Source organism: Triticum aestivum, chromosome 3A (genome assembly GCF_018294505.1).
Source record: "Triticum aestivum cultivar Chinese Spring chromosome 3A, IWGSC CS RefSeq v2.1, whole genome shotgun sequence".
NCBI classification, from domain to species: domain Eukaryota; kingdom Viridiplantae; phylum Streptophyta; class Magnoliopsida; order Poales; family Poaceae; genus Triticum; species Triticum aestivum.
The window spans coordinates 226961515-226986229 of NC_057800.1; positions in this window are offsets into that span (position 1 = coordinate 226961515).

Genomic DNA, 24715 nt, shown 5'->3' on the forward strand with positions numbered 1-24715 from the left:
TATACAAATGCAAAATGACCCATTTTTGAATAGTTTGTGGCCCTTTTGCATGATAAAAATAAATTTGGCCCTTATAAATTTGGTCATTTTGCATTTGTATAGAACAAAAAGAACTAAATTTTCTACGCAATGTCAATTGTTGTGTAATTTCAACGATGCAAAAAAACAGAGCCAGCACATTCACAAAAAACAGAGCCAGCACGTTCACAAAAACACGATGCAATTCGACGGCCCAACCAGAGCTTGGTTTCCTTTTGGGCCTAATAACAACATTTTTTTCACGGAGTCTATGGTGGGCGAGCAGCCGAGCACAACCAACAGGATTGCCTCTCGCGGATCGCCCCACGATCCAACGATGCGGAGCCGTCCTTGTGATCCAACCGCTCAGAGCCTGCACGCAGCCTGCCCACCGAATTCCTTCTAGAAGACCACATCTAAGGGCTATTGCTTGGTGCCAGGGTATGATCGGACGGCTGACGTTCGGAGCTAGGGTTAGGCGAAACCCCGCAGGGTTTAGAGGGGTTTTGAGCTGGTCAACAGGGTTTCAAAAGCTTTGACTGAGCATAACTAATTTATAAAAAATCAAAAAAATATGAAACCTTCGCCGTTCGTCGTTCTATAAGACACACTAATGAGGAAAAATACTAAACTTGGTCTATGGTCATTTTCATGAAAAGAAATCCCAGCTGGCATGATCGAGGTCAAATGAGCACCATTAGTTTAAAAAAAATCAACAAAATATAAAGCCTGCGCACAATGTTGTCTTATGTGACATGTTACCAACCAAAAATCATAAACTTGGTCTATGGTCATTTTCATGAGAACACCTTCACACTTATGAGCTATCACCTACAAGATTTCATAGAGTTCAAGGAGATGAGGTAGGGTTATCTTCTGTTTTTGAATTTTTTTAAAAAATCAAAAAAAATCACCAAAGCTTTATTTCAAAGTGAATAAGAAGGATCTGAACTTAGTTTTCCATTTTCATATTTTAAACGTGTTCTTAATAGTTTTTATATTAAAGCATATTTTTTCAAAAGAAAATGTAAAAATATACAGATTAATTCAAAAAATAGTGAGACTTCGAATCTACACTATATAGATTGAATAGGTGTTAATAAAAAAACATTTGGTTCATTTAGAGTAGGTCCAAAAAAACTTGATTGCAAATGGGTTGTTTACCCTAGCCTAGGAGCTCATTTGGAGCACATTTCTCAAATTCAAATTTCTTTGACCTCCTCTAAATCACCTCAAATTTTGCACACATGATCTCCTACACAAACATAGATAGTTTGCCAAGGTTTTATTTTTTGCATTTTCTTGAATTTATACTGTCCTGTCGAATGTCAGTTCAAAACATCGGATAATGAAACATGCTAGTGGGGAAAAGCATGCATTTGATTTGATTAATAAACATGAAACAAATAACATGTGTGATCAGTGAAGCAACACTAAAACAACTTGTGTGATTAGCGAAGCAACACTGAAACAACTTGTGTGATCAGTGAAGCAACACTTAAACAACTTGTGTGATCAGTGAAGCAACACTGAAACAACTTGTGTGATCCGTGAAGCAACACTGAAACAACATGTCTGATTAGTGAAGCACATAAACTCATAGTTCACAACATCTAAACAGAACTAACCATACACCACAGGCAAATTTAAGGACAGACAAATATAGATAGCATAATACATTACTAGCATAATATAGATTCAGTTCAACACACCATAAGTTTACCAAAAGTAACTGAACCCAAAGTAACCCAAAAGATAAAGATTCAGTTCATCATAGCATCACAGCATCATATCATCACATCACGCCGGAGTCAGGGCCTTCGCGTGCGTAACATGCTTCCCCCTGATCATGTAGTCCTCCCCGTGAATCGCTACATCCTCTGCATGAGACAGAAGGTGATTGAAGCGGCCATCCTTTGGCTTTGGCTTGGTGCCGCAGTAGGGGCAGTGCCACTTCTTGATCTTGCGGTTGTAGAAGGAAGCAACTCCCTTGGCCTTGATCTTCTGCACCTCCTTGGCTGTGAAGGACGCGACATTGCCCTTGTACACATCATCTCGAGAATCATACTGCACACATGAATGAATTGCATTAATACATTATAGATTCATATACACCATGTTAAAGGAACTAAATAAACAATCCATACTTCAAGTAGGCTTACCTCATATTGTTCGTCATCACTAAAATCTAGATCATACGGGTCGTACTGGGCCAGCTTCCTCTCCCCTCCCCCCCCCCCCAAACCATCATCCTCCTGAATATATAATTACATCCATCACTAGTAGCCAATTGAAAATTTAGATATGCACACATGACACATTGATCATAGGGCTAATAAACTCCCAATATACAATGATCCTATTTACATTTTCCATTGTCATGCACACACATTGAACAACAGAGCTAATATAACTACATATTGTGGACAAATTTATATACTAATGAATCAAATAACTTTTTAATCAATGGATTCCATTTGGGCATATGACATTTGAAACCCCAATCTGAGTAGCATTCAAAAACAAATCTAATAGGGACCCAATCTAATAAGCATACATGTTTGTAGCATTAAAAAACCCAATCTATGAGCATTAAAAACAAATCTAATAAGCATACATCTGTGTAGCATTGAAGCACATCTAATAAATAGATCTATTTAGCATTTTTGCAATGAATTTATCCAACAAACCCTAGTACAAAAACCCCCATCCCTACAATGCAGAAAACCCTGGCCCATCCGTCAAACCAACTACTCTAACCATCTAAACTACCATATGAATCCACAATCTAACCAATCCAAATAACTCTACAAGCTAATATCCTAAAGCAAAGCAAGTGCAAATACCTCCTGCTCCTCGCCAGGCTGCACATTGGTGGTATCAGGCTGGACTATGCCGCTCGAGGTCGTCACCTTCTGCAGCGTTGGGGTGGAGCCCACTGAGGGAGTCCTCGACTAAGGGGTCCTCGGGCATCCGACCTATTAGACATGGGCCGGACTGATGGGCCGTGAAGATAGAAAGGCCGAAGACTCTACCCGTGTTCGGATGGGACTCTCCTTGGCGTGGAAGGCAAGCTTAGCGACCAAATATGAAGATTCCTTTCTCTGTAACCGACCTTATGTAACCCTAGATCCCTCCGATGTCTATATAAACCGGAGGGCTAGGTCTGTAGACAGATATTCTAATAATCATAGTTAGATAGGCTAGACTTTTAGGGTTTAGCCATTACGATCTCGTGGTAGATCAACTCTTGTAATAATCATATTCATCAAGATCAATCAAGCAAGAAGTGGGGTATTACCTTCATAGAGAGGGCCCGAACCTGGGTAAACATTGTGTCCCCTGTCTCCTGTTACCAACGACCTTAGACGCACAGTTCGGGACCCCCTGCCCGAGATCCGCCGGTTTTGACACTGGCATTGGTGCTTTCATTAAGAGTTCCACAGTGCCGTTGTCCAAAGGTTTGGTGGCTCATTCAATCATCTACAACGACGCTGTCCAAGGGAAAGTCTTCCTTCCCAGACGGATCTTCGTGTTCGGCGGCTTCGCACTATGGGCCAACTCGCTTGGCCATCTGGAGCAGGTCGAAAGCTACGCCCCTGGCCACCAGGTTGGATTTGGAAGCTTGAACTACATCATGGATATCCGTGGAGACTTGATCTTCGACGGATTCGAGACTGTGGCAGCCACTCGCTGCCACCACGATGAACATGATGTAAATCTATCATCGGTCCATACGCAGGAGATAGCACCTGTAGCTGCTCTGGCCCTAGATCCGAAGCAGATTGCGCCATCCGAAGACGGGAAGCTCAACCCCGCCGTGGAAGTGCTACGTCTTGAGCTTGCATTGGTTTTCCCCAAAGAGGAAGGGATGATGCAGTAGAGTAGCGTGGAAGTATTTCCCTCAGTTTTTGAGAACCAAGGTATCAATCCAGTAGGAGGCCACGCTCAAGTCCCTCGTACCTGCACAAAACGATAGCTACTCGCAACCAATGCGATTAGGGGTTGTCAATCCCTTCACGGTCACTTACGAGAGTGAGATCTGATAGATATAATATTTTTGGTATTTTTGATATAAAGGTGCAAATTAAAAAAGTAAAGGCAAAGTAAAAAAAGCAAAGCAAGATTAAAGTGATGGAGATTGATATGATGAGAATAGACCCGGGGCCATAGGTTTCACTAGTGGCTTCTCTCAAGAGCATAAGTATTCTACGGTGGGTGAACAAATTACTGTTGAGCAATTGACAGAATTGAGCATAGTTATGAGAATATCTAGGCATGATCATGTATATAGGCATCACGTCTGTGACAAGTAGACCGAAACGATTCTGCATCTACTACTATTACTCTACTCATCGACCGCTATCCAGCATGCATCTAGAGTATTAAGTTAAAAACAGAGTAACGCCTTAAGCAAGATGACATGATGTAGAGAGATAAATTCATGCAATATGAAATAAACCCCATCTTGTTATCCTCGATGGCAACGATGAAATATGTGCCTTGCTGCCCCTTCTGTCATTGGGAAAGGACACCGCAAGATCGGACCCAAAGCTAAGCACTTCTCCCATGGCAAGAACTACCAATCTAGTTGGCCAAACCAAACGGATAATTCGAAGAGACTTGCAAAGATAACCAATCATACATAAAAGAATTCAGAGAAGATTCAAATATTTTTCATAGATAGTCTTGATCATAAACTCACAATTCATTGGTCTCAACAAACACACCACAAAAAGAAGATTGCATCGAATTGATCTCCATAAGAGAGGGTGAGAACTTTGTATTGAGATTCAAAGAGAGAGAAGAAGCCATCTAGCTACTAACTATGGACCCGAAGGTCTGAGGTAAACTACTCACACTTCATCGGAGGGGCTAGGATGATGTAGAAGCCCTTCGTGATGACGGCCCTCTTCCGGTGGAGCTCCGGAACAGGCCCGAAGATGGGATCTCATGGATACAGAAAGTTGCGGCGGTGGGATTAGGTTTTTGGCTCCTGTTCTGATCGTTTGGGGGTACGTATGTATATATAAGAGGAAGGAGTACGTCGGTGGAGCACCGAGGGGCCCATGAGGCAGTGGGCGCGCCCTAGGGGGGCGCCCCCCACCCTCGTGACCTCCTCTTTGATCCCTTGGAGTAGGGTCCAAGTCTCCTGGATCACGTTCGGTGAGAAAATCACGTTCCCAAAGAATTTATTCCATTTGGACACCGTTTGATATTCCATTTCTTCAAAACACTGAAATAGGCAAAAAAGAGCAATTCTGGGTTGGGCCTCCGGTTAATAGGTTAGTCCCAAAAATAATATAAAAGTGGAAAATAAAGCCCAATATAGTCCAAAACAGTAGATAATATAGCATGGAGCAATCAAAAATTATAGATACGTTGGAGACGTATCAGGCATCCCAAAGCTTAATTCCTGCTCGTCCTCAAGCTGAACACCAGCCCGCCCCGCCTCATCACAGATACAGAGGTAAACTAGCTCGTGGTCATACATATGACCTTCGGCAGGACCTGAACAATAGATCAGGACATACCAGATCGATCTACGGATCGTGAGGACGTGCCTCGACACGTGACGACGGCTATCTATCCGGACGTGACAAACCTAGTCATGCACGGGCAGAAAGCCGCAGATGGACTCCATCGGAGCTACGTCGCGATGCGGCCCAATATAGAGGCGCTGCACACCCCCTTTGCTTCACTGACGAAGTCATGGAACATGAATTCCCAAAAGGGTTTTAACCCGTAAACATCGAATCATACGATGGAACAACTGATCCCGCGGTATGGATCGAAGACTTCATTCTCCATATTCATATGGCTCGCTGCGATGACCTTCATGCCATTAAATACCCCCCCCCCTAAAACTCAAAGGACCAGCCCGGCACTAGCTGAACAGCCTCCCCGAAAATTCCATCGACAGCTGGGAGGACTTGGAAGAAGCCTTCCTTGAAAACTTCCAAGGTACATATGTTCGACCTCCGGACGCTGATGACTCAAGCCATATAGTTCAACAGGCCGGAGAGTCTGCTAGGAAATTCTGGAGTAGGTTCTTAACTAAAAAGAACCAGATCGTCGACTGTCCGGATGCCGAAGCCCTAGCGTCCTTTAAACACAGCATCCGCGATGAATGGCTTGCCCGCCACCTCGGCCAAGAAAATCCGAAGTCCATGGCAGCCCTCACAACACTCATGACCCACTTTTGTGCGGGTGAGGATAGTTGGTTGGCCCGTAGCAAAAGTAATGCAAGTGACGCCTGCACCCCTAAAGCCAAAAATAGCAACGACAAGTCCCGACACAGCAGATACAGGCGTCGAAACAACAATGACAACACCGATGATACGGCGGTCAATGCCGGATTCAGTGGCTCTAAGTCTGGTCAGCGGAAGAAGCCGTTCAAAAAGAACAATTCAGGCTCATCTAGCTTGGATCGCATACTCGATCGTCCGTGCCAGATTCATGGCACCCCACATACACCACCCAATCACACCAACAGAGATTGTTGGGGTTTCAAACAGGCCGACAAGTTAAATGCCGAAAGCAAGGAGAAGGGATCGCAGAGCTAGGACGATGATGAGGAGCCCCGGCCACCGAACACAGGGGGACAGAAGAAGTTTCCCCTCAGGTCAAAACAGTGAACATGATATATGCTACCCACATCGCCAAGAGGGAGCGCAAGCGCGCGCTCAGGGATATCTACGCGATAGAGCCAGTTGCCCCAAAATTTAATCCATGGTCGTCATGCCCGATCACCTTCTATTGCCGGGATCACCCGACTAGTATCTGTCATAGCGGTTCGGCCGCACTGGTCATGGACCCAATAATTGATGGGTTCCACCTGACGCAAGTCCTCATGGACGGTGGCAGCAGCCTCAACCTGCTCTATCAGGATACAGTGCGCAAAATGGGCATCAATCCATCACGGATCAAGCCCACAAAGACTACCTTTAAAGGAGTCATAGCAGGTGTAGAGGCCCGCTATACGGGCTCAATCACACTAGAGGTTGTCTTCGGATCTCCGGACAACTTCTGAAGCGAGGAGTTAATCTTCGATATCGTCCCTTTTCGTAGTGGCTATCACGCACTGCTCGGACGAACCGCATTTGCTTGATTCAACGCGGTGCCACACTACGCTTATCTCAAGCTCAAGATGCCCGGACCACGAGGCGTCATAATAGTTGATGGAAACATGGAACGCTCCCTCCGCACTGAGGAGCACACCGCTGCCTTAGCAGGAGAAGTACAGAGCAGCCTTTTCAAGCAAAACCTTAATTCGGCGGCCGATCCCCCGGACACTGTTAAGAGAGTCCGGAATATTCTGCAGCAGGACAGCCCGGCTCGTCAAGAGCTTAACTAGCAATTCGGCCTCCATCCCAGTCCCGACCAAGTGGCGGCAATTGTACAACGCGTACATAACTATGCACTAAAAATACCATGGGCACGAATGGAGGCATAACCAGCTTGTGATCCATAATAAGGCTCGACCGCCTCGGACACACATACTTTCACTATTTCCTTTTTTCTCCTTCTTTTAGGTTTCTTTTTTCACAGGCCTTCCTTGACGGCTCGAACATCGATCCTTTTTGAAGGATAAATACACCAAGACGACAGGAAGCATGGACGCATTAGGGAAATTTTAGGTGGTTTCTTTAATGATCCCACTACCTGTTTTTAGGACCCACACACAGCTCTCCCTTGGTCAAGGCATATTAAATAGCCTTCCGCTTATTGCAATACTTGTATAAATGCGCCTTTACACACCAATGAAATCATAAGGGAAACAGTTTGCAGCCCAAATTTTACGGCTTTTAGCTTACTACTCTTTCTTCTTTTTCTTTTTTTGATAACTTTATCAAATAGCACACATACACTCTGGTACGTTTCAATTTGCCAGGGGCTCCATAGCGCCCCACAACACGGCAACAAAGTCCGGACACTTTTTACAGTATAGTTCGGCAGACTGAATTTAGCACTGTATGCATTAGCTCCGAATCACGTCTTTGGTCAATAGTTGGGTTGCCCGGCTCCTGTGCTTACTACCTTACATTCTGCTGTATCGGCTAGGGTAGTAAAGGAAGAACTACTGCGATTGTGCCCTAATTTACCCAGATGAGCACCTCAGTAGAGAAAGCCGAAAACTGACTGTCATGATGCGGCAAGAGCCGGTCAGGTCTTTGGAGGTCTCAAATCGTTAGAGATTTTTTCTGCATTACGCAAGGGATTGGTACTTGCCCAATCAGGTCTTTATAGCTTCCTAGTTCGGATACCAGGGGATGTGCCTAAATTTTTATCGTCAAACTCCTATGGCTAAGTGAGGGTGTTCAAGCCACATAGTCTGATTGCCTGGTTCGCTGCGCTAGACACCTCCTTCAAGGACCAAACAATTGGATCAAGAGTTTTTAGATTATATCCCGAACACCCCCGTACTTCCTACATGGGGGCAGAAGCCGACGACTGGCCAACTCTCATATTTCACACAATACGGCCGCACGGGAGGTGAATTTTTTTAAAACAAACCTCATATTACATAAAAAAAATTGTTTTATCATACAAGGTACAGACAACATGAAGATATTCATTCGAAAATAATGTCTTACTGTCGGTGGGAATGACACCTACGGGATCACTGTGATCCCTTCTACGGTCGGCGGGCGCGGGGTCATGAGAAGAGCAGGTTTAGGAGCAAGCACATGGATCGTTTCCCACGTTCGGGCCGCAAGGATGCGTAAAACCCTAGTCCTGCTTTGGTGGATGTATTGAGTGTTCTTGAGCTTTCTGAACTAGCTACGGTGGTTGTGCCATTCCAAAAAGCCGAATCCCTCTCCTAGTCGCCTCGGGCCTCCTTTTATAGGAAAAAGGGGCTACCACAGTGGCACATAGGAGGTGGAAAGGCCTACAGTGCGCGAGCTTATCGCACGGCATTATGGGACAAAGTGCATTAAATGCACTACGTAGGTGTCCATTAGCTTTATCGGGGATGGGAACGAGGCCCGTCCCGTCCGTCGCCGCTTCGCCTTGCTTCGACACGCGCCCAGACCAGTGATGCATGCAGCGCCATGTGGGCAGGCAGGCAGCTGAGGTGCCGCGGTGGTAGGGTCTTCATGAAGACCTGCATGCCGCCACGCAGGTGCTTGCCAATTTGGCCTGGAAGCTGCATGCTGCCACGCAGGTGCCTGCCCAGCTGGTTGGGCTGGCAGCTGCATGCGAATGGCGGCGGAGTCTTGGCTGGCGCAGGCCTGGCAGCGGCCTTGCTGATGCCCTCGGCAAGGATCTTTCCGGGGGCCTACAAGGGTCTTGCTGGGGGTCTTGTGGATTTCCTTAGCTAGGATCCTGCCGAGGGTCGCCGTCTTCTAATCCTCATCTGATCTTATGTGTTCATGATCTTGATGAAGATTTGTATGCCACCACAGAGGTGCCTCCCAAGCCTTGGCTCCAACGCCATCGTTTTGTTCGGAGCCTGTGGGCTCAAGGGTGGCTCGCTCTGCTGGTGTTGGGCAAGTTGCCCCGGCAAGCTGCGCGGGGGGGGGGGGGGGCTCGGCAAGGATCTTGCCGAGGGAGTCCACCTCGCCCTCTTGCCCTCCTACGCTTCTGGTCTTGGCGTCGCCTTGGTTGTCTTGTGCTTCGGCTTCTCCCCGGCTTCCCTCCTCTAACCTTCTAAGTGTGGCCGCGGCGCGTGGCTCTGACTGCCCGTGCACAAGTAAAGGGGTCAAAAGGAGAGCCCCTACTTTTGTACACCGACACTTGCACACATTGCGTTGCCACAATACGAGATCCCTCCAGGACATCGGCAAATTGCCGCTCGTGTGTGTGGTGCTCCTTGCCCTCTGGCGGTCCCTTAGTCGTAATCTTGACGGCGTCCATCTTCGCCCACCACACCTTGACGCGGGCGAAGGCCATGCGCGCACCCTCAATGCAGGCTGATCGCTTGACGACGTCCAGCCGAGGACAGATGTTCACCAGCCGCTTCACGAGCCCGAAGTAGCTGTCGGGCATAGCTTCGGCAGGCCACAACCGGATTATTAGATCCTTCATGGCCAGTTCGGCCACCCTATGCAGCTCGACCAGCTGTTTTAGCTGATCGCTAAAGGGCACTGGATATTCTGGTGCAAGATATTGCGACCAGAACAGTTTCTCCATTGAGCTCCCCTCTTCGGCTCAGAAGAACTCCGCAGCACCGGACACACTACGCGGTAGATCTACAAACGCCCCTGGAGAACTCCGAATCCGGGTTAGTAAGAAATACTTCTTCTTCACATACTTGCTTTGCATACTAAATGCCTTACCCGCCGTGATCTTCTTGGCCTCCTGGATCTCCTGGAGGGCACCCTGGGCTTCAACCCGGGCCACTTACGCGCTTTGGCGAGCCTAGGCGAGTTCGGTCTCTCGAGCCGAAACATCGCACTCCAAGGTCTCACACTTCTTCACAGTGTCCTGGAGCTCTTGCTGGACCTTGTTCAGCCTGGTCTTAAGCTTCTTACAAGCGGACTGCTCCTTGGCAGCCTTCCCCTCAACTTCGACCAGGGCCTTTTTAAGGGCCTCCACCTTGGTCGTTGCTCCTACACATATCATGACACTACGGTCAATATACATCATTTATTCTTTCCGAATATATAGCGAGTCATCACATACCTTGCTGGTCTTCCAGCTGCTTCCTCGCTTGGCCGAGCTCCTCCTCGGCCCGCTCCGGTCTTTGCTTTAGTCCGGAGACTTCGGCAGTATGTGAGGTCGCGGCCAGCAATGACGCCTGCTTATTCATATAACACATATTTTGTTAGTCTCTTGTGAAAATAAATTGATCCTCTGTCCGACTTTTCTTTCCGAACACCGGACAGTGTCTCACGGGCTACTGTCTATATGGGGATTTTCTCTTTTGCTTCGCTTACCTCAAAACCTGTCAGTAGGCTGCTGCAGGCTCGATTAGTCCGCTCTTGACGGACTGAACCCTCTCAATCACCATACCATAAGGATACGGTGTTAATCCACAATGGAAGCGCCTCGTAGCGCTTCCAGTAGATTATTCGGTGCCTCTTGTTGGACAGCGGTCACCGGCGGAACATGCACACCCCCTTCTTTCGAAGGAGGTTGCTCGCCGGATTCCGGGGCCATATAGGTCTCCGGAATGGTATTCGGCTAGGGGCCGGCTTGAGCAAGTCCCCCATCCCCAGTCGCCATGGGGGTCTGGTCCCCCATGTGTCCGGCAGCCGAGGCTTCGCCCTCTGGAGCCGCCCAGGCGGCCTCCTGAACCCCTCCATGGTCGGGGAAGGTCCTTTGGGACAACACCTTGTCGTTGCCCTTGGCCGTGGGAGAGTGAGCGGCCGGCGGTGACTCGCTGTCCATCGCCTTCGAATCCAGCAAACCCCTTGATGAGGCTCGCTGGGAGCTATCGTGGGCCGGACTGCAATGACATCATTTAAACATATTAATATCATGAAGCAAGAGAGGCCAGATGTATGCATGTATGCGAGTTTTTAGTGCTTACGACACGACCAGAGGCTTGTTTCGGGGGCGTCACTCCGTGCTGCTGTTGACGTCCCATGCGGAGTTATCCACAGGGGGACCCTTCCCCCTCTTGGGCGCCTCCGCCTCCAGATTTGTGGAGGCCGCCCTCTTCTTCCTCCCCCATCAGGGGAGAGGTGCTTTATTCCTCCTCCTCGTCATCGTCTTCGGCGACGGAGGAGAGAGTCTTGTCTTCGGACGACACGTCCGAAGCTCCCTTGCGGCGGAGGCCACTCCAGACCCCCTTGGCCTTCTTCTTGGCCTTCTTCTCCGGTGCCTTATAGGGCGCCGGCACCAGCATCTTTGCCAGGAGCGGCATGACTGGTTCTTCGGGTAGTGGAGCCGAACAGTGAATCCGCTCCGCCCTCTCCATCCACACCTGAAAAAGCAATAATAACAAAGTTTAGATATCCTCCTTGAAACAAGCAAGTCGAGGATGCACCTTGAGACGAGAAGGACTTACCGCATTGGCATGATGGGTAATATCGTGCCCGCGGTCCGAGTCTATGGCGGGCGGCGTCTCATTGCCCTTAAAGAGCAACTTCCAGGCATCTTCGTGAGTGGTTCCGAAGAGCCTTTCCAAAGTTATGTGCTTCTTTGGGTCGAATTAAGGGGCAGCTTCAGCTCTGGCACGGGAGGATCCAGCGAACCAGCATCACATTGATTATGTCGACGAGCTTGATGTTTTTATCCACCATGCTTTGAATGCACGTTTGCAACGCTATCAGCTCATCTGGCGAAGACCAATTCGGGCCTTTCTCTATCCAGGAGGTGAGCCGCATTGGGACTCCGGAGTTGAATTCGGGAGCCGCGGCCCAGGTGGCACCTCAGGGCTCTGTGATGTAAAACCACAGTTTTTGCCACTCCTTGACGGTCTCCACAAAAGTACCCTGGGCCATGTGACATTGGGCATCTTGCTCACCATAGCGCTTCCGCACTCCGCGTGCTGACCATCCACCACCTTCGGCTTCACGTTGAAGATCTTGAGCTATAGTCCAAAGTGGGGTTGGATGCGGAGGAAAGCCTCACACACGACAATGAATGCCGAGATGTTGAGGAAGGAGTTCGGGGCTAGATCATGGAAATCTAGCCCTTGATAGAACATAAGCCCGTGGACGAAAGGGTGGAGAGGAAACCCTATCCCATGGACGAAATGAGGGATGAACACCATCCTCTCGGTGGGCTTCGGGGAGGGGACGATTTGCCCCTTTGCTGGAAGCCGGTGGGCGATCTCTTTCGCCAGATACCTCCCGAAGCTTTGTGATGTCCTTCTCCCTAACGGAGGAGGCCATCCACTTGCCTTGCCCTCCAGATCCGGACATGGCTGAGGGCTTTCTTGAGGCAGAAAAGATGAGAACTTGGGCGCTGGAGCTCGAGAATGGAAGGGCAGAGAGAGAAGACGTGGGTGAAGAAAGGGGGTCCTTATCTCCTTATAAAGGCAGTGAATATTAAGCGCCTCCCCACTAGCCTTAAAACTCGCCTATTCCCAAGGGTTGTGTAAACAGCGCGCTCATATTACCCACACTCGTATTGATGAGAATCCCACAATAAGGGGAGACGATCTCTGCTTCGACAAGATGTGCCTATTAGAACCGCATCTCGAAATGTGGAACAGCAGGACAAGAAATTGTTTCGAAATAATGACCGGGCAAACATGATATCACGTTACAAAAAGTTGTCAGCGGATTGGACTCGTGCAAATATTATATTCTCTGCGGTTGTGTGTGGTACTTGTTTGCAGATCCGGACACGTTCATTACGGTCGAAGTCTATCTTGGAGTATTCGGAAAGGGGAACCCTCCTTGCAACGCCGAAGACAATCTGCACGCCGGACACCTCGTCATTGAAGCCTGTTCGAGAGGCTACTGAGGGAGTCCTGGACTAAGGGGTCCTCGGGCGTCCGACCTATTAGGCATGGGCCGGACTAATGGGCCGTGAAGATACAAAGGCCGAAGACTCTACCCGTGTCTGGATGGGACTCTCCTTGGCGTGGAAGGCAAGCTTAGCGACCAAATATGAAGATTCCTTTCTCTGTAACTGACCTTATGTAACCCTAGATCCCTCCGGTGTCTGTATAAACTGGAGGGCTAGGTACGTAGATAGATATTCTGATAATCATAGTTAGACAAGCTAGACTTATAGGGTTTAGCCATTACGATCTCGTGGTAGATCAACTCTTGTAATACTCATATTCATCAAGATCAATCAAGCAGGAAGTAGGGTATTACCTCCATAGAGGGCCCGAACCTGGGTAAACATTGTGTCCCCCGTCTCCTGTTACCATCGACCTTAGATGCACAGTTCGGGACCCCCTACCCGAGATCCGCCGGTTTTGACACCGACACCCGCCACCTCCTTCTCCACATCCGTAGCGATTGCGAGTTTCCCCACACCACCATGGATGCCGCCGACATCCGCGGTCACCATGCCCTGCAGCTCGACCACATCTCCAGCCACTATGCTGGCGTCGCCATGAGCTTCGGCCATCTCCAGGCAGATGGAGGCGATGAAGGTGAGGAAGAGGATGCGGCGAGGGAGAGCGAGACGACATGGTGGAGGCGGTTGAGGAGAGCGAGACGATGCCCGTGGGGGAGAGAAAGACGATGCGCTAGGAAGTGGATTTGGGGGAAAACCCTAGGGGGAAATGGTAGGGACGATGCGTCGTGAGGTGGTCCCCCCTCACTTATACGATGGGACGTTTTGGGCATGTCCCATGGACACGTGCTACCCCACGACCGTGGTCAGTTGCATGTGCCCACGTATACGAATACCACTGTACGGTCAACATACAAAACAACTATACGAGTAACAGTCAAAGGTGTACTCAGCCCTACGCGGCCCCACTCGCCAGAGTTAACGGTCAAAGGCATTGGCCCGATGGCAATGTCTGTTGTAACCTGTTCTAAGGGTTTCGGGCAAGGGAGTTGGGAAAAGTGAGAAAATGTTAACAGAGTGGGGATGAATGAGCACAGCTAAGGAACCAGGGGCACAGAAAAAATCCCTAATATCAATGACCATGTTGTTAGAGTAATGACAAGAGGAGGTAAAATGACTCAGGAACCTCTTTATCCTGAGGGACACCCTAAAAGAATTTAACAAGACTCTCAAACAATTAACACTGATGCACCTAGTCCATATAAAAAGAAAAAGAAGAAGAAAAATGATAGGACTTTGCATGCCTCTAGTGAACCTAAAATAGAAAGACCTCCTGATAATGATAACGATGTTTCTATTTCTGATGTTGAAACTCAATCTGGTAATGAACACTCACCTTCTGATAATGAAAAAGATAATCATGAGGTTCATGAAGACACTCAAACAAATAATAAAGAACCAGACAATGATGTTGAAATAGAGCCAGCTGTTGATCTTGATAACCCACAACCCAAGAATAAAATGTATGATAAAAGAGACTTTGTTGCTAGAAAACGTGGTAAGGAAAGAGAACCATGGGTTCAATAACCTATGCCCTTTCCACCTAAGTCAACTAAGAAGAAAGATGATGAACAATTTGAACGCTTTGCTGAAATGATTATGCCAGTCTTTTTGCATACCCGCTTGACTGATATCTTAAAAATGGCTCCTTATGCAAAGTACATGAAAGACATCATCCCCAACAAGAGAAAAATACCGGAAGATGAAATCTCCACCATGCTTGCTAATTACTCTTTTAAGGATGGAGTACCTAAAAAACTTGGAGATCTGGGAATACCAACTATACCTTGCTCCATCAAAGGAAATTATGTGAAAACTGCTTTATGTGATTTATGAGCTAGTGTTAGTGTTATGCCTTTCTCTTCATAAAAAAGAGTTGATTCGAATAAACTCACACCTACTGAAATATCTTTGCAAATGGCTGACAAATCAACTGCCATACCTATCGGTATTTGTGAGGATGTGCCCGTTGTTGTTGCTAATGTTACTATTTTAACTGACTTTGTTATACTTGAGATGCCCAGGGACAACAACATGTCGCTTATCCTTAGTAGACCCTTTTTGAATACTGCAGGAGCTGTTATTGATTGCCATAAAAGCAAGGTCACATTTCATATCAATGGTAATGAGCATACGGTGCACTTCTCGGAGAAACAATTCCAAGTGAATGGTATTAATGTTATTGAAAAATCCCCAACAATCACTATTGGAAGTTTTCAACTACCTCTACCTATTTCCAAAAACAAATATAAAATGCTTATTGTTGGGGACATTCATATCCCCGTTGAGGTAACTTAGTGTTTTATGAAAGTTCTTCGGTTTCATGCTAATCGAAAGTGGTTGTTAATAAGACTTGATCAACCTTATTAGTGAATCATTTTTGAGAGGTATGAAGTTGACGAATTTAGTGAGCACTACCTTCTGTCCTTACCTTTTGTTTCCTGTTTTTATTAGTTAAATAAAATAAAATGACATGTTTTGTCTTTTTTCTGAATTTCCCGTGCAATAAAAAATAACCCAAAAATAAAAGTTCTCGGAATGCTCTGAAAAATTAATACGATTATTTTCTGAATTTTTTATGCAAATAACATCAAAGGGTGTGCACCAGGTGGGCACAACCCACCTGGGCGCGCCAGCACCCCCAGGCGCGCCCTCGTGGGTTGTGGTCCCCACGTGGGGCCCCCTCCCTTATCTCTTCATCCCATGTCATCACCTACCTCCAAAAAATCACCATTGCTCTCTCTCTCTCTCGTGTTCTTGCTCTCAAACCCGCGGATTTCGATCTCTTTGCTCGAAGCTCCGCTTCCAAAACTGTTTCGGGGGATTGTCGCTTGGAAAAGGATGAGTTTCTTTAGGAAGTTTGCTTCCAAGAAGAACTCCAAGGGAGTTATTGCGGAGTCATCAGACAATGATCTGCGCACCCAGAGGATGGCGGAGATACGGCCATGCCAATGGCCGCATAACCCATTCATGGAGGAACCAGAATTCGTCAAGAGTTTGCACAATATGCTGCTAATGCTGGCCTCACCGACTTCATCACAGCTGAATGTGAAAAGTATCATCTCCTTTCATTTCTTGAGTAGAAATAATCCACTGAGGTGTAGTTTAACTTATATGTTGAAACCCGTCAGATACCACTTTTTGAATTTTGTGACATATGTTTGATCTCTTCTGATGGGGATTTAGTAGAGCCTAGGCCCGCAGAGTTTGATGGTTTTTACCGCACTCTGATAGTGGGGGATGAGAGGGGGTGTCAAGTATCACCGCTACTAGCTTGCATTTTCCTGTTGTGCATTGTTTTTTCTTTATTCATTGCGAATTGTTTGCTTGCTAGAGAGAAGGTAGGTGCACTTAGTGCCCCAGATTTCACTGTCTTGCGTCGTGCACTTTACGGTGATAACACTTATAGCTTGGGAGTTATTGTGGCACGTCGCCTCCACATCAACAGGTCCAATGGTAAAATTCATGGCGGTATTTATGCTACTCGCTTAGCGAGTCACTTTAATGTTCAGATACACCAGCATGATTATCCCTTGCCCAAGGTTTACCTAGATCGCCAGGCTATGGCACATCACCACTTCATTGATAGCGAGAACACCACGATGGATGTTCCTTATAACTTGGTCTTTAGTGAGATTACACGTGATGTTATTCCGTTGCCTACACCTACTTTGTTTGATCCTATTGCCAGGGGTGGATACAGGATCATGCCTGAGGAAATTGTCGCCTACTGGAACAACCTGGTTGCGGCAGAGGAGGAGCCTCAGGAGTGGGACCCTCAGATGCCTGCTCCCCAGCACTTCAACATGGGACCTGATGGTTTCTTCGAGTGGTGATTACCAAGCTAGGACAAAAGACTAAGCTTGGGGGAGTACGTATTTCCACCAACATTACATACATGTTAACACATTTCATTCCAGTTGTCGGTGTCCACACATTTTCATTGTATTATCCTTGCTAGATTTATTTTCTCGCTTTCTTCTTGTGTGTTTGAAAAACTTTGAGAAAAACCCAAAAAATGCTGCGTGCTTCTTTTTGGTTTCTCTTTCTAGTGTAGTTAGTTGTAGCATTTAAAAAGAAAACCCCAAAAGATTTCCTTGTTCTTCTTCTTTCTTGTTGGGAGCTTTCCTGTGTAAATAGTTTTTCTCATTTTTGCTTTTCTTTTCTATTTGCTTTCCTCCAGAAAAAACAAAAAACTCCCAAAATATTTCAGTGTGTTTCTCTGAATTTCTTTTCTGCTTATTGAGACGTACGGAGGAGAAGACCACGATGAAAATGTTGAGTGGCTCTCATATGCATTATTATTGATCTAACAAAGAGCCCATATTACTTTGTCTTCTCCTTTTGAATAAATGTTTGCAGATTCCATCTTAGTTCACGGCACTCTTGCACTATTATCATTTTTATATCATTGGGTCATGCAAGTGAAAGGCAATAATGACGATATTTGTTGAATTGGATGTGGCAGAGAGAAATGGGTATGAACTCAACTTGTTCTGTTTTTGTAAATGTTTAACCTAGCATCCATGATTTAGCCTATTATGATCAAACATGTTTGCAATGACCATTAGAGATTATATTTCTCATGCCATGCTTAAGTAGCTAGGAGTGGATAATGATTTATCTTGGATGTCAACATTGTTTTAAAATGATTGTGATGTGGTATAATGATATGGTATACTCCTCCGAATGTTTGAATGGCTTGACTTGGCACATGTTCATGCATATAGTTGAATCAAAACCAACATAGCCTCTATGATATTTATGTTCATGGGACTCATATACTACTCATGCTAGTATCCAATGTTACTTATGCATAATGCATGTTCATGACCGTTTTCGCTCTCTAGCTAACCGCTTCTCAACCTATTTGCTAGCCTTCGCCTTTAGTAAGTGAGAATAATGTGTGTGCATCAAAAATCGTGAAACCCGAGTTATTCCAGATGAGTCCACCATATCTACCTATATGCGGTATTACCCTACCGTTCTAGGTAAATTTGCATGTGCCACCTCTAAAAACTTCATGCAAATATCCTTTTTGTGTGCCTAGATTGTTCATAGAGTGACAGGAGGTAGTCAGTATCTTCCATGCTAAGCAGGTTATTCTCATGATGAGTGTTTATTCACTCGTCCTTGCACGAGAGGGGCGGTAATAGGGATTCCCAGTCCCAAACTCAAATTGCAAATAATTAAAAAAAACTCCCCCAGGACTGTTGTTGGTATGGACGGTACCCGTGCATCCGGACCAGCCGTGGAGTGTGTTTGCTGGTGGAGGGGGAGTAAACCTTTACATTTATCGCTTGGGAACCGCCACTAATGTATTTAGCATGGAAGATACTGATAACTAATGGTCGCAAAGTAAACAAGAAGGGTGCATTTCTCAAAATTTTATTTACCTCTATTTTAAAATTTTGAGCTCTGGCACCGCTGCAAATCACTGCTTCCCTCTACGAAGGGACTATCTATTTACGTTTATGTTGTGTCATCACCTTCTCAAATAAGCGCCAGATCCTGAGAACACTATTGTCATCCTCATGCATTGTGTGTAGATAATGTTGGGTGCATCATGACTGGATCTTTTCTACCATGAATTACAATGTTTAGTGGCTGCTTAAACTTTGGAGGTGCTTTGCATTTATGTTTTGCAGTCTCAAAAAGAGCTAGCGAGATACCACTATTGTCATATTATATCATGGTTGTTTTGACAAAGTGTTGCCATTTGAGATATCTTATTATTGCCCGCTAGTTGATTATGTCATTGATATGAGTTAATATAATTTTTAAGAGTTATTGTCGACATGGTTAGTTATAATCTTTGCTGAAAACCTGGGTGCTACCTAAGCTTATTTATGTAAACAAGAGCAAAAGAGTTTGTAGAAGTTTTTATTTTTCACTTTTACCTTATCAAATGAAATGCTTGAGGACAAGCAAAGGTTTAAGCTTGGGGGAGTTGATACGTCTCTGTCGTATCTAGTTTTCATAATGCATTTCCTCTTGTTTTGGACTCTAATTTACATGATTTGAATGAAACTAACCCGGACTGACGCTATTTTCAGCAGAACTACCATGGTGTTGTTTTTGTGCAGAAATAAAAGTTATTGAATTGGAATGAAACTTTGCGAGGATTTTTTATACAATAAAAGAGAATTTCTGGAGCCAAGAACCACCGGAGGGGGACACCTGGGTGGGCACAACCCACCAGTGCGCTCCCCCCTCCTAGCGCGCCCAGGTGCGTTGTCACCACCTGGTGGCCCAGCAGACCTCAACCCTGATACTATAAAATTGGATTTTCGGTGAAAAAATCAGGGAGAAAGAATTATCATGTTTCACAAGATGGAGCCGCCGCCGCCTCCTGTTCTTCATCGGGAGGCCAGATCTGGAGTCCGTTTGGGGCTCTGGACAGGGGGATCTTCGATCTTCATCATCACCAACCCTTCTCCATCGCCAATTCCATGATGCTCCCCACTGAGAGTGAGTAATTACTTCGTAGGCTCATTGGTCGGTGAGGAGTTGGATGATATTCATCATGTAATTGAGTTAGTTTTGTTAGGGCTTGATCCCTAGTATCCATTATGTTCTGAGATTGATGTTGCTATGTATTTTCCATGCTTAATGCTTGTCACTTTGGCCCGGGTGCCATGATTTTAGATCTGAACCGTTTATGTTATCACCATTATATCTATGTTCTAGATCTGATCTTGCAAGTTATAGTCACCTATTACATGTTATGATCCATAAACCCCAGAGTGACAGAAGTTGGGATACTAGGGATTGTGATGTGGTATAACTTTCGTCAAGATATAATTTTATGTATGAGATGGTTATATGATGTAAAGTTAAGTGGTTGCGCATCACAGTATGACATGATGACCGGAGCCAATGGATTGTCACTTTTATGACCTCCTTTTTCAGAACTAGTTATTTTATTTTATCAACGGGGGTGATGAACATGCTACAAAGGACCCGGAGCAAGGTATCGTCACCAGGCGTAGTAGAACATTGTGGTGGCTACGACATCATCACGAAGTATCTTTATGGAGAACACAGAAGATCATGGAGACTTTCCCGGTACCAAAGGCTATACCATATCATGCTATTATGAATTGCCTAAGATGTTTATCCCCTTTGTTGTTTGCACCCTTTGATTACACAGTAGTAAATTATTAGGGTTTCTCATAGAAAATATCAAGTTAAAGTGTTCTTCCTAGTGTTGCAACCATCTAGAACACGTAGCTTTCTAGACTGTAATTGCTTGTATCTGCGTTGGTATTTCCCCGAAGAGGAAAGGATGATGCAGCACAACAGCGGTAAGTATTTCCCTCACTTATGAAACCAAGGTTATAATTCCAGGAGCAGAACCAAGCAACACTATGGAAACAGTACCTGCACACAACTAACAAATACTTGCAACCCAATGCGTAAGAGGGGTTATCAATCCCTCCTTGGTATTGAGATGATTAAATTGTATGAGATTGGATAAATAGATCTGACAAAAGCACAAAATAAAATAAAGAAATAAAAAGTGCAGCAAGGTATTTTGGTTTTTTTGGAATAATAGATCTGAAAACAATATGATAAAAGATAGACCCGGGGGCTGTAGATTTCAGTAGTGGCTTCTCTCGAGAAAATAGCATACGATGGGTAAACAAATTACTATTGGGCAATTGATAGTGGAGCAAATAATTATGGTGATATCCCAGGCAATGATCATGTATATAGGCATCACGTCCAAGATTAGTAGACCGAAACAATTCTGCATCTACTACTATTACTCCACAAATCGACCGCTATCCAGCATGCATCTACTGTATTAAGTTCATGGAGAAATGGAGTAATGCAATAAGAACCATGACATGATGTAGACAAGATCTATTCATGTAGGAATACACCCAATATTTTTATCCTTAATGGCAATGATATGTGCGTGTCACCTTCTCCTTCTGTCACCGAGATTGAGCACCGCTAGATCGAACCCATCACAAAGCACCTCATCCCATTGCAAGAAAAATCAATCTAGTTGGCCAAACCAAACCAAAGTTTTGTAGAATAAATACGAGGCTATAATATTCATACATATAAGATATCAAAGAAGACTCAAATAATATTCATAGATAGAACTGGTCATAAACTCACAATTCATCGGATCCCAACAAACACACCGCAAAAGTCATTACAACAAATAGATCTCCAAGAACATTGAGGAGAACATTGTATTGAGAATCAAAAAGAGAGAAGAAGCCATCTAGCTACTGCCTGCGGACCCGTAGGTATGTGGTAAACTACTCCCGCATCATTGGAGGAGCACTAATGAGGATGATGAACCCCTCTGTGATCGTGTTCCCCTCTGGCAAGGTGCCGGAATAGGGCTCTAGATTGGATCTCGTGGTTCTGGAATTAGTGGCGGCTGGAATTATGTTTCATCGACTCCGCCAGGGTTTCTGGAATATTTGTATTTATAGAGCTGAGAGGCGGTGGAAGGACCTATGTGGGCCCCACTACCCATCAGGGCACGCCAGGGGCCTCTGGCACATCCAGGTTGGTAGTGGGCCCCACGGGCCTCCCCTCCGGCACTTCCTTGGCTCCCAAGTTGTCTTTTGGGCAGGAAAAAGTCTCCAAAAAGTTTAGCTTCGTTTGGACTTCGTTTGATATGGATATTCTGCGAAGTAAAAACACAAGCAAAAAAACAACTGGCATTGGGCACTATGTCAATAGGTTAGTCCCAAAAAATGATATAAAGTTGCTATAAAATGAATATAAAACATCCAAGAATGATAATATAGCAGCATGGAACAATAAAAAATTATAGATACGTTGGAGACGTATCAGCATCCCCAAGCTTAATTCCTTCTCGTCCTCGAGTAGGTAAATGATAAAAACATATTTTTTTATATAGAATGCTGCCTAAATGTTCATCACATATTATTTTCTTTTGTAGCATGGACATTTGGACTTTTAGATGATTCAAATCAAGATTCTATATTTGAAATGAAGATTTTAATACTCAAGCATATCAATAAGCATCCATGTCTTTCAAAATATCAACACTAAAGAAAGTTATCTGTAGCCCATCCTGCTCAATCATTGATCCATTCATGAAACACACTCGAATATTAGCTACATCCAATGCAGAAGTATGATCATAGAGCTCCCTAGTTGGTGCTTTATAAGAGAAGATGGAGACTCAAACAAAAATAAAAATTGCATAAAGTAAATATATAGGCCCTTCGCACAGGGAAGTAGAGATTTGTAGAGGTTGTTGGGGAACGCGGTATTTCAAAAAAATTCCTACGATCACGTAAGATCAATCTAGGAGATGCCTAGAAAAGAAAGGGGAGAGTGTTGTCCACGTACCCTCGTAGACCGAAAGCGGAAGCGCTATGACAACTTGGTTGATGTAGTCGTACGTCTTCACGATCCGACCGATCGTAGCACCGAAGGTACAACACCTCCGCGATCTACACATGTTTAGCTCGGTGACGTCCCATGATCTCTAGATCCAGCTGAGGTCGAGGGAGAGTTTCCTCAGCATGACAGCGTGATGACGGTGATGATGAAGTTACCAACGTAGGGCTTCGCCTAAGCACTACAACGATATGACTGAGGTGGAAATCTGTGGAGGGGGGCACCGCACACGGCTAAACAATCAACTTGTGTGTTCTAGGGTACCCCTGCCCCCGTATATAAAGGAGCAAGGGGGAGGCCGGCTGGCCCTATAGGGGCGCGCCCCAAGTAGCATTCCTACTAGGAATAGGAATCCTATTCCTAGTAGGTTTCCAACAAGGAAGAGAGGGGGAAGGAAGGAGAGGGAGAGAGGGAGAAGGAAAGGGGGGCGCTGCCCCCCCTTCCCTAGTCCAATTCGGACCCAAGGGGGAGGGGGCGCGGCCTACGCTAGCCACTACTCTCTCTCTCTCTCCACTAAGGCCCATGAGTCCCATTAGTTCCCCCGGGAGGGTTCCAGTAACCTTCAGGCACTCCGGTTTTATTCGAAACTTCTCCGAAACATTTCTGGTGTCCGAATATAGTCGTCCAATATATCAATCTTTGTGTCTCTACTATTTCGAGACTCCTCGTCATCTCCATGACACATCCGGGACTCCGAACTACCTTCAGTACATCAAAACACATAAACTCATAATACAGATCGCCATCGAACGTTAAGTGTGCGGACCTTACGGGTTCAAGAACTATGTAGACATGACCAAGACTCACTTCCGGTCAATAACCAATAGCGGAACCTGGATGCTCATATTGGTTCCTACATATTCTACAAAGATCTTTATCGGTCAAACCGCATAACAACATACGTTGTTCCCTTTGTCATCAGTATGTTACTTGCCCGTGATTCGATCGTTGGTATCTCAATACCTAGTTCAATCTCGTTACCAGCAAGTCTCTTTGCTTGTTCGTAATGCAACATCCCGTAACTAACTCATTAGTCACATTGCTTGCAAGGCTTATAGTGACGTGCATTAACGAGAGGGCCCGGAGATACCTCTCCGATACACGGAGTGACAAATCCTAATCTCGATCTATGCCAACTCAAGAAACACCATCGGAGACACCTGTAGAGCATTTTTATAGTCACCCAGTTACATTGTGACGTTTGATAGCACACTAAGTTTTCCTCTGGTATTCGGGAGTTGCATAATCTCATAGTCATAGGAACATGTATAAGTTATGAAGAAAGCAATAGCAACAAACTAAACGATCATCGTGCTAAGCTAACGGATGGGTCAAGTCAATCACATCATTCTCTAATGATGTGATCCCATTAATCAAATGACAACTCATGTCTATGGTTAGGAAACTTAACCATCTTTGATTAACGAGCTAGTCAAGTAGAGGCATACTAGTGACACTCAGTTTGTCTATGTATTCACACATGTACTAAGTTTACGGTTAATACAATTCTAGCATCAATAATAAACATTTATCATGATATAAGGAAATACAAATAACAACTTTATTATTCCCTCTAGGGAATATTTCCTTCAATCTCCCACTTGCACTAGAGTCAATAATCTAGATTACACAGTAATGATTCTAACACCCATGGAGTCTTGGTGCTGATCATGTTTTGCTCGTGAGAGAGGCTTAGTCAACGGTTCAGCAACATTCAGATCCGTATGTATCTTGCAAATCTATATGTCTCCCTCCTTGACTTGATCGCGGATGGAATTGAAGCGTCTCTTGATATGAAATTTGGATTCCTTTGCCAAGGCAATTGCACTAGTATTGTCACAAAAGATTTTCATTGGACCCGATG